General features: G+C 35.1%; 1 protein-coding gene across 1 annotated transcript in view; it reads right to left on the bottom strand.

Annotated features, from left to right (window-relative positions):
* Window positions 1-11827, bottom strand: part of LOC118738909 — a 114980-nt gene extending 103153 nt beyond the window's left edge. The window contains exon 1 of the mRNA XM_036469955.1: window positions 11726-11827. The gene's annotated coding sequence lies outside the window, so the exon portion shown is untranslated. The remainder of the gene's footprint in view (window positions 1-11725) is intronic.
* Between the last annotated feature and the right edge of the window lie 452 nt (window positions 11828-12279).

Genomic DNA, 12279 nt, shown 5'->3' with positions numbered 1-12279 from the left:
ATCGATATTTTTTTAGGTTTAGTTGTCGATTTTTTTTTTGAGATTTTTTCATCTGAATATGATTTCGTTCTGTACTTTATTGATACTTTTTCGTAATTAGAAAAATCAAAATTTATATTTTGCGTTTAACAGCATTCGAACCCGAGTCTTCCCGAAAGTTAACAAATAGTAACAAGTATCTCTGCGCCCTTAGCTACAACCACAACATGTAAATGTGTTTTCAAATCTTCAGTTTGAATTAAATTTCTTTCAAGCGCTCAAACAATTTTATATTAAGTTTTTTCAATAAATATCTTTTCTGTTCAAAATTTCAAATCTTTAAATCTCAGTAAGCTGTAGAAAAAAACAATGGTATAATATCTGTGTTCGTATGGAAAAGTAGCTTATGTCGAAAGGCCGGCTTTAGTATGATGCGGCATTCCCTTTGTTTTTTAAACGACAAGGAATTTTTTGATGAGACTTAAAAAGAATATTGACTTGCTAGTATCGGAACTATTTCTTGTACGTTTATTTGCTAAAAGTTGTTTAACGGCTTAGCGCCCGTGAGTCATTCGCAATCGTATGCTGCGAATGCCGATTTATACTAAAGCCAGCCTTTCGACATAAGCTACTTTTCCATACGAACACAGAAATAAAAATAAAAATAGGGCTTTCGCTTATATTCTCATTGAGTTCTTTTCACTTAGAAGTATGTAAATTTGTAAAATTTTGGAAAAACCCTTTTTTTCTTAGTGTGTGATTTCGTTTTTGACTTGGATATGCTCTTAACCATACCACGTATTCTACGTTTAAATATAGCGGCTGTATCTCCGATACAGCCTGCAGACCAAGACGAGGGCGCTGGACTGTTCCTTTTTTTTTATATATTTTTAATGAAAGCTCACATGCTTTTAACTCAATCACTTGACTTGACTTGACTTGAATGCTGCGCAGCAGTACGATTTGAGCTGCATTTTACTTACTGGAGAGGAACGTTAGGCGGGCATTTCTCAAGGTGAAGGAGTCAGATATTTTTATGGCTCGCCACCATCAACTCAGTACTACTGAAGCTCAGCCAGGGGGGAGTAAATTAGTGGTCTACGCTGATGAAACAGTAATTTTAGTAAGAAGGTTATTTTTATCTGTGATCGGAAAGGAATAAGGTCCCTAGCTTTGAATTACGAAAGTGCAATGACAAGCGTACGATTATCTTAACGAGCGAAGTATCTGGGGGTCATACTGTATCCTAAGCTTATTTGGTGATTAAATATAGAAGAGAGAGGCAAGACACCGAATCTTGTCATTTACTCTTGCAAGCGCTTTTCCGAGAAAACATGCCATCTTAATCCAAAGGTTGTGGACATTCTTTTTGAGCATACTTTTCCATTTTATGTATTGTCAATTTCAGTACGACCCGATGCCTCATTTCGAAGCCTTATCTAATAAAGTTGCAAGTACGGCGGTTATCATTTTGGACGATTGGTGAACACATACTTTTTGATAAAAATATGTAAAAACTGGAGATACTTAGTGTAATTTTTAGATCGTCGTTCTCAAAAAAAAAAAAAAAAATTGTTCATTAAAGCATTTTTTTCGAATGAAAAGTTCTATGCTACGGCCATAATTGATGATTTTATACACTCTGTGTCCTTCATGAGGAAATGTAAATCCAGTGTCAAATCAATTCGAATCCTCTCAGCAGCTTTCATTAAACGCGTGTATGTAAATCGATTTATAAATCATGAGCCGCTCAAATGCTTGCTCTAAAATTGCGCAGATAATAATAATGCATTTAACCACAAAAAAATAATTAAATACTCATATTAAGTACATCTTCAGTAAAATATGCTTCAGGCCAATAAGCATCATAATGCACTCAAGTGTGATAAACTAACCAAAATAAGCTTAAAGTTTTTAGACTGTAAAATTGCCAGCTCTTATATACACACATACAAATGTACATATGTATGTATATTCTTCCATATAAAATTTGAATAATACTGTTTTTATAAGTGACTATTTTTGCATATTTTAGTTAGTGTCATATTTTATGTTTTGAATTTCGTTCGCATCTGCATATGCATTTGTACATAGCAAGCACATATGGATGTACGTACACATACACATTATTATGGAAATGAAATTAAAGACTTATATTTATCCATATAACTGCATCTGTATGTACGCGCAATACATTTCTCATGCAAATATTATACATTTTTTGTTTGTCAATTTGTTTTCAGCGGCAGAGTGCATTAAATGGAGGAGTCATCGAGTGTGCAAAATTAATTAAGTACAGAACTTTAATGCCTTCAGGGCCTGAAATCGGTCAAGTATTCAATGGAAAAGATGGTGCGTGTTTTTGAAGTACATACATATGTATATGTGTGTACATTTGTATATATGGTAATGCGAATGACAATAATGAAGTAGCACAAATAATGAATAACTCTTAATGTCAGTTTAGCGATGACAAGTGTTTATACAGTATTTAAATCCAATTATTATAATTAAATATATTTAAGTATTTTTTTTTATTTAGCTACTGATAAAAAGAGAAGCGCTCAAATTTTCTAACTATTTTTTCGAAGATATGTACCAATAAAATCCCATCTCATGGTATATTATGATTTCCCCAGGACTTGAAGAAGCTGGACTTTTATTATATTGATTATTTTTGGGTTTTTATTAGAAAATAAATAATATAAGAAAATAATGAGAGAAAAAGTTTTTGTCATGAGTTTCCAAGATATACTCGAGACCGTTCAGAACTTATTGGCACTCTTCGCGCTGTACTTTTCGACAGCTTTTTAGGATTTTTTCTGGATTTTATCGGCACATTTTTCGGCATATGTTTCAAAATTTGTTCAAACCACTTGGGACTATTTAATATTCTCCATCATTTTCTTTTCAGATTTTTTACAAGTTACCTGCATGTCGGGAGGTATTGATTTTTTTTTAAATTATTTGGATTTACTCGGAACTATTATGACCAATATTCGTTTCGTTATTTCTTGGGACTTTTCGGGACTTTGTCGTGCTTTCTCTTTCGCAAGAATGACTACGATTTATGGCCATTTGGCTGGCAGGTCACATACTTATTGCTGAATGATGGTATAGAAGGCATATTTGGTCAAATGGTCGAAAAAAATCAGAGGGAAGATCGATACGTGTAACCTCGCGATATCTAAATTTAGTATCTCTTCGAAGGTAAAAAGGATGTGTTAAATAACATTTAACATATGAAGCTTTAGACAGGCCAACCCTCTTTCGTAATATTTTAGAATCGGATGGCTGGTAAAAAGCTACTTAAGAGCTGAAAAAATAAATTGCCCAGAGATAATATTTTGTTATAACACTGTACGATATATTCAGTTTGTTTCTGAGGAATTGATGAAACTAAGTTTTTCTGTAAGTCTGGATTATATATAGGAATCTAATTTCTCAGTTTTCCCAAGTTTATCACACCTGTCTCGTTTGATAGCCATATTAAAATATTTTAATAATTAAACTGTTATTGAATTTCCAAAGATATGGCAACACTCTTAAAAATTCATATTCAAATTATTCTTAATTAATCTTCTTAATTAAACCTCTCTCGTTTGATACCCAGATAAAAGTATTTTTTCTTTATAACTTGTTATCTAAATTGATTTAAACATTTCGCATAAGTTCAAAGTTATTTTGAAACAAATCGTTTTAAAATTCCGCTCGCTTGACACCCAAATATTGTAGTATTTTACTTTTCCTATTAATTAAATGATTTTAACTTTAGGATAGGATTGGACCCCATTTTGGAATCAAATCCTCCTCTGTCTTTGATTGACGGGGATGTTCGAAAATCGTTTAACATAGTTTCCTCAGAGCAATTCTTATTAGAAATGCATTGTTAAGAAGCGTTCTACACTTTGCCGAGTGGTACAATCTAAAAACATATTTATTTATTTATTTATTTAGATGTAGATGAATCTTGGTTTACATTTACATGTCTAAGCTTCTCGAATATTTTTAAAGTCCCATATTCGGCTTACAATACCAATTTCAAGTTTTTTTGAGGTCACAAAAAAAAACACAGCTGGCAATGGAATTAATGGCAACTCGTTTTCGTTTCCCGCAAAATTGTTAATGTTGGCAAATTTTACATGCATCCATAGTTGTGGGCAAGAAGCTTACGAGTTGAGTTGAAAGTGGGGCAATAGAAAATTACCAGCAATAGCGGATATTTCCGTGTCTAATGGTCATTGTGGCAGTGTGAGTATCAACTTATACAGGGATTTATATGCAAACGGTTGAGTGGGTATTAGGTTGTATGCAGGTTTAGTTGTTGCATGCGAGCGAGAAGCAGCAAATTAGGTGCAGACGATGAGTGAAAAAAACGCCGCCACCTGTGTGAACACGAACAGCTGCATACGAGGGAGCCAGGGCACGCGCGGAGGTCACCAGCGTGAGCTGAATTGAAAAGTGGATTACTGGAAAGGAAGTACACGTAAAAGTTATAGAGTGGAAATCGATAGCTAGTACTTTTCATTGGCTCACTGCTACTACTATTACTACTACCACCACGGCCATTCAATCTAGCCACCCACTTACGCTGCATACATATTTAGCTACATATGTATGTACGTAGCTTGAGTGGTATTTGAAATGAAAATTAACATTTTTCACTTGACAAATGAGAAATTGTGTGGTGCCACATTCGATTGCGCTGCCCGGCCGCCACTTGATAACAGCAATGGCAACGGCCACTGAAATCGATATGCAACAACCGTTAATGTTTTCCGCCGTTCCAGGAACCTGTGGTGCAGCTAGTAATAGCAAAACTAACCCACACTTTACTCTGCACTCCGCTGTCGGTGGGCGATCGATGAATTGCCTGCTGATTGGTAAATGTCAATTGAAATTGTATGTAGCTATACATTCCCAATACAATTGTTGTTGTCGGACAAATGTAAGCCAGCGAGTAGCGAGTGGCAAAGTGCAACGTGCGACGTGCTGTTGCCACATTGAATTAATGATGAGCTCTAAATGTAGGTAGTTGAACCAGTTGCTTCGGAGATCACGTAAGTGCCTGGCGCAACATGGTACAAACGCATAAGAGCGTCGTAATGTGCGAGGCACTTGTAAGAATGTGGACAAGTCAGCGTTTGGTGGCTAGTGGGCAGGAGTAGGCAATGGGCTGCGATGGTTACCTAGCATTGCGCCGCAAATGAGTCACTTATACTACATGTACGAGTGTGTGCATTGTTGAAAATGTGTTGTAATTGCGCACTTACCGCTATTGCATTACCACAGCTAAATACATATTTATTTACTTCATTACACAATACTTAAGTGCGTGGCAATCATGTGCTTGGCGGCAAATGGTATTGTTTGTAGGAATGCACAGGAAATGAAACGCATGCGCCTTTTTGAGTGCGTTGAAATAATTAAAGCTTTGCTATTTTGGGTCATTTGGTCAAGGCGAGCAGGTATTTTGGACTGGGAGCTGTGCATGTTTAAATGTAGAAAGTGCACTTGCAGGATGATAATTTTGATAATTTTTGGCGAAGCATTTACGGTAGAATAAAATGCATGGGCCGTTTAGGGCATCCACTACGCATCTGGTTTAGTTTATGGCAATCGATTTGATTTACTTCCAGCTTATCCGAGCTGCGTCGTCTCCCGCTCGACACCTTTTCGCCATGTGTCACGCGGTCTATCAGGGACCTGCCCCTACCGATTAGGGGGTTCCATGCCATGGCTTGCATTGCAATACTGCCGTCTTCAATGCGCATGGTGTGACCTAGCAACTTCCACTGTTTTAAGCGAAGAAGTAAGAATATTCTAAGACATCGAAGACGAAAAACTTACAGCCGCTTATTAATTGTTGAATAATGGTGAATGGTGCATTTTTAAAGGAAGCAATCGTACAGCAGCATGGACCACACATTTGACTTGAAAAACGTGATATTTAAGCTGTAATTCTGTTTGTTGTATCGAATGTATTCGTCGGTGACCCCGCCATGGTTAAATTCGCCGCCAAAGTATGAGAAGTTCCGCACAGTCTCAAGAGCTGGGTCGGAGACAGTTACGACATCACAATCGTTTTCGCCTAATTAAAGTTGAACCTTGGCTTATCTGTGCAGCGCGTTGTCCATTTTAGACAGATCAGAAAGACGGTGTGCCAAAAATCATATGTTGTCAGCGTAGTCAAGGTGCTGTATTGAAATGGACATAGATATAGTGGATAGATTTACAATCAGCGATGACTTTATTACGCATTTTTCTATTTCACAGGGCTGCTCAAAGGCATCCCCTATGAACACTATTGAAGGCCTTTTCGAAACATCAGATGCAAACCAAGCTCTGGATTCGGCGCACGGCTCGATACTGATATGGTCTGTGTAGGAGAATCACTTGTGAAATCCAGACTAAGAGTGGTCGATAGTCGAATATACATAGGTATAAATTAGTAATGAAAATAGGCATTTATTCTTTCTACAATGAGAGCAAGGTTGAAAGTGAATTCCTATTATCATCAAAATTGTTCACTTCGTTTATGAGAACCTTAAGACGATTCGACCACCGGCCTTCAGATCCTTACAAAAGTATAAATATATTGACCAACCCTTAATTGATAAATTCATTTGATTCATTTGGGCCTACTTTGTCCTGCGTGCACTGCCGAAAGTGCGATTACACCTTGCAGGAAAATCTTAAGTTTTGAAATGACACAAAAAAACGCTGAGACGCGTAAACTTAGATTTGGGTCATGCATTACGCATGTGTATACCGAGGCCATGTACGACGTGGCGTATGAGTAAAATTTTTTGCCGTCCCTATTTAAAAAAAAATTTGCATATCTATATAGATAATACGCGAAGGGATTTTTTGTTCAGGATAAAAGATCTGCACCGTTCGCTCATTTTTCAAAAATGGGGTGTCAAATTAAAACGTTTGGCCTGTAGATGTGCAATCTGGTTTTATTTTTTCGAACAGAGTTGCCACCTGTAGGACAATTGAATTTAAATTATTTAATAGGCAATGCCATAATAACCGCGCCGTTGGTTCGATTTTCCCAAATGAGGTGTCAAATTAAAAGGCTTGGACTGCAGACATGCAATAAGGTTTTACTTTTTTGATAAAAGTTGCCACCTTTTAAAGAATTATATTCAAATTAACTAAAAAAAATAGAATATTATCAATGGAAATGGTTTTCAAAATCTTTCTCTCTTAACTTAACTTTAATAGGGTTGCCACCTGTTTAAAAAATCAAATCAAATTTGAATTAGGAAAATTAAATAGGGGAAAAAATTCCAAACGAAAGGGACTCAGAAAGTAGCACTTTGAAAATATTTTGAAGTGGGTTGCCAGGCGCTAGGAATGCCGAAATAAGTTAACTTATCCAAAAGTTATATGGAATGTCAAAATATGGATGTCAAACGAAAGAGTATTAGGAAGGCTTTAGTTTAAACAATAAGAATATTTTTGAAGTGTTGGAAGAGGCTTGCCACATGTTGAAAAATTTATTTCAAATTATTAAATAAGTTAAATGTATTATTGAAATATGGGTATAATTCGAATGGGTTACGCAATTCATTTACGAGTGAATTTAAACCAAATTCGCTTCGAACCAAAATTAAACTTTGTAGAAATTTACTCGAAAATAAATTGTATAACCTGAAATATAAAGACCTTGCCTTTTTTGAAATTAGAACCTTTTTATCAGGTGATTTAAAATTTGATAATATTGAAAACCTAATAAGCGAAATGGCTGCACAGATTAAGAAGAAATATGACACTCGAATCGCTTATACCTTACTAACATTTGGAATAGTTTGAAGGCTTTTGAAATTCTATCTTCGGCGTTTTAATGCAGTGCGGGCTCACTAGTTTTTATTTAACCGTTCAAAAGAAGTTAACGTATCCATCGATTTTCACCGCTAGTAGCTTGATTTTTTGCAAAAGAATAGGTTTTAATAAAAATTAAAAAAAAAACAAATGATTTGTTATTCTTTGAATTTTTTCATGGGAAAATGACCTGGTCTGGAAAAACGGTATATATATCCGTAATTTACGACCCAACCTTAAGTTAACGTGTTTCAGCGTTTTTTTGTGTCATTTCAAAACTTAAGATTTTCCTTACAGTGTAATAGTTGGGCGGTGAAAAACTCTCGCGACGAATTTGTTATAAGAGGCTAATCAGTATGAGGGGTATTTCATTTAGTTAACTCATTTTACGAATTGCTTTCTGAGCTTCCTCTTCATTCAAGCTCAAAGCGTAGTTTGTATTTCGAAGGCCCTGAATACCGCATTGTTTTTCGCGGAAATACAGCCACGCCTAGTACATTAGGGCAGGAGTCCTTGATATTATTCGATTTTAATAAAATTCGGTTGTGTCTTAGTTTTAACCAGAAACACTTAAATATGAAAAATTGCTAAGAGCAGTATACTGTCACGCCTACCGGCCACATAACAACCGATAAAGAAAATAAATAAATTTTATTAAAATCTATAACATTTTATATATCTACATACATACTTCTTCATTACTTAGCAGAAGTTAAACATAGCAAATTTCAGTGAAATCGTATTACAATTACTATTTTTTGCCGCAGCAGTGTGAGTGTGAAGCCTTCGGTCCATGGAAGATTATCTAGCTAATATTTCGAGGCACTTCGAAATTTGAATTTTCTGCCGCTCTCAGACCACCGCGTGCTTTGTAAGGCTCTAGAGTATTTCGTGTGAAAATCGCATCAATAAAGGCTGACATTAAATGCTTAATAACTGTCATTAAAAAAGATTTTAACAATACATATACATATATCAGCAAAGTGAAATTAGCTCTTCCATGGTTGCAATTTTCCACCCCAAATACTGATTACGCTCATTTGCATACTTGACATACGTGATAATTACCTTAAGCTTGTCGTTATAAATTTAAAGAGTCATCTAATTAATCACGTCTAAGCTGAATGTAAGACCACAAACATTTGACTGCGAGCTTTAAAGTATCACACACATGGCTGAGAAGGTCATAGAGAGAAAGAAGGTCACATAGAGAAGGCAACAGAAATGCAACAAATACTATTAGCAGATAAACATAAATGCAGTAAAACAATGTAGCAGTCATGTACATACATATGTATAGTAGGAATGCCTGCTTAATTTATTTACATACAAAATTATGTGTATATATTTACGCCAGTTAATGGCTCGCCTTTGCTTTAATGTTATAACAGCGAGTGAAATGTCAATGCAAAGAGACAGATAGTCGTCCAACCGCTAATATTTGCCACAAAATGGCGTAAGCACAAATACTATTTATAGTAAGTATGTGTATGCAAATGGTTATGTGCGTAAATATACACCCATAAATATGCACATATATACATATGTATGTATGTAAATAGCTTAAGTACGCTAAATGCTTGCGTAAATAGTATAACCATAAAGGTACTTTGGAATTAGCATACACATGCACATACATAGAGGAGCATAGCCATGCCTACGTATATACGTATGTACATTAGGGCGGGTTGAAAAACACAAAATGGTTGATAAGAAGATTGTATAGCTCATAATAGGGTGCTATTTTAATTCCTTATTCTTGAAAATAAATCCTGGTTCCCTGCAACAATATCTTCAATCTGCGGAATGAGCTAGAAGAATTGAAAACAAGGGCGGGAATACCAATTTCTTAAACGACTTGTGTAGATCAAATCCGAAATTTATTTCCTATCATAAAATAATAAAAAAATTAAATTGGTCATATTAAAAGTAACTAACATCAATATTATAATAGATTAAAAAATTTAAATAATAAATTAAAAAATTAAGAAAGATTAAAAAATTAAAATAGTTAACTAAAAAATTAAAATATTACTGCTACTTACTTTTAGTTTGCCCAATTTATTTTTTTATGAGTTTATGATATGAAATAAATTCCTAATTTGATCTAAAGAAATCGTTTGTAAAAATATGAAAAATTCGTACTCCCACTCTTATTTTCAAATTTTCAAGCCCATTCCGCAGACTGAAGATATTGTCGCAGATAACCAGGATTTCTTGTCAAGAATAAAACATTTTGTGGTTTTCGACCCGCCCTAATGTACATATCGATAGCTGAGTGGAAGATGCACCTATCTCGGAAGTCAGTTCGAAAGCGCCCTATCTCATAAATTTTTTCAAGAACGCCCTACTTCAGAATTTGATTGAATATCGAACGAAACGAAAATACATTGAAAATGTATTGAGATAGGGCATTTTTGAATCGGCAGCTGTCAGATAGAGCGTTCTTCAACCAAATTCTGAAGTGGGGTGTTCTTGGAAAAATTTCTCAGATAGGGCGTTTTCGAACTGGCTGCCGAGATAGGTCGATCTTCCATTCAGCGATAGATATATGTATGCATTTGAGTTTGTGTGAAATAATTTCTGTGTATATTTTCATCCACTTTGTAAAGCTTATAGAAATTCGTTTGAATATTTGTATTTGTTTGTATATTTGTATGCTTGGTTGTTCGCCTTATCGCCGTAATGTCAATTTAGCTTCGGCATTGCATTAATTATTTGCCATTGTATGTGTTAAAATCAGATGAATGGACCAAATTCAAGCTGATAAATTGGTAAACAGAAAATGAGGCGTTCCGCTGCGGTTTGACTAAGCTTAATCTACAGTCACTCACATAAGTATTCGAAATTTAGTTTTTTCACAATATACAAAGTGTTTTCCGTCATAAATATTTTTCCTTAATTTTCATTTAATCTTGATCGTACCATGCAAATGTTTGTACACCGTTAAGTATTATGTTTAGTTTTCCCTACACAATTCATGTTTTTTAATACCAACTCATTGATTTATCGATTAAACCGCGTTGCGTTGACGTGACTGTTTTATTATTAATTTGCTGCACGCACATTGCGAGCAACTTTGAGATGGCTGATATTTGTTAAAGTATGACACGTATCCGATATGCAAGACATTCCTTGCCAACCGCAGCCCCCATTCTCTCCATTATGGGGACAATAGTTTGGGAATTTAGTAAAAATGTTTACCTTTAATTGGCAAGTGGCGTGTTTTGAAATCCACTATGGTGGAAAAGTGAAAAAAATGATTGTATTTATTGGAAATTTGTTAACCGCAAATTTTTTGAGGCGCTGATTACGAATCCGCTTTATCCGCCATTCTGAATTTTAAAAATTCATTATCAGGTTCGTAATCAGCGGCTCTAAACCGCCCCCCGAGTAGCGGATTTCAATTGATTCCAATCATTTTTCACCCCTTTGTCCGGCATTTTGAATTAAACAAAAACGCCACTCGTCATTTCAAAGCATTTTTAGAGAGAGAGAGGACTTTAATTGACGAATAATGCCTTATATTCATTTATGTATTTATTATAACACAAGTGTCTAGGCGTGTCTGCTAACACCAGGCGCCTAAATGCATGCTATGTGCAAAAATTTCCTTTATGCAATTTAAGAAATTTTTGCACATGCACTTCTCAACTGCCATATAATTGAACTTTTTTAAGTTTTAATTAGATGGCACTTCAAAGTATGCTCGGCCTAGTCTGATGCATCCCCCGGACACTGCTTTCGGAGAATTTTGCGGACTCTGCATGGTTGTAAGGTGGTCAACGAACTTTACCATTGGCCACAGTGCCCACCCACCATTTTTGAGCCAATAAACATTTTTTTGTTTTTTATAAAAATACATTCATGCAAACATACTGGTCTCCATTCTCACTGAGTTATTCTTAACACTTACCGAAGTGGCCGCACAGCCCAATCAAATCAATCGATTCAAATTGGTTTTAAGGTAGCACCGTAGCAGACATCTGTGTCCCTTTCGTAGGATACTGTTTTCCTTGTAGAAATTTCGAATCTGAAATAAAAGAAATATATTTAAAGTTAGTAATGTTACTAACAATATTAAGGGTAAAAAGTTTTTGAAGCGAACCCTTAGTAATGTGTTATTCTTTTTGATTTTCAAGAATGTTCCTTAAAGTACAACTGCACTATACCCAAAGTGGACATTTTCGGTGCTTAATTGAAATTTTAACTATTTACACGATTGACCTTACTTTCAATATCCATTTTTGTCATGGCACAGTTAATGATTTCATTTGATTCTCTACTCATGCTCATCAAAGCTCAAATGTTCTATGTTTCGATTTATATATTTTACTAGCAGACCCAGCGAAGTTCGTCCCGCCCAAAATTATAATTATTTTCTTATTGAAATTTTGTGGTCCAAGATTTTTACTAACAATTCAAGCTCACGATTTACAGTGACACATTAATGTGCTTTGATTATTGTTT

This window comes from Rhagoletis pomonella, unplaced genomic scaffold, assembly GCF_013731165.1.
Source record: "Rhagoletis pomonella isolate Grant_MI unplaced genomic scaffold, Rhpom_1.0 Rhpom_scaffold_00005, whole genome shotgun sequence".
Taxonomy (NCBI): Eukaryota; Metazoa; Arthropoda; class Insecta; order Diptera; family Tephritidae; genus Rhagoletis; species Rhagoletis pomonella.
This window is presented reverse-complemented; position numbering and strand designations above follow the sequence as displayed.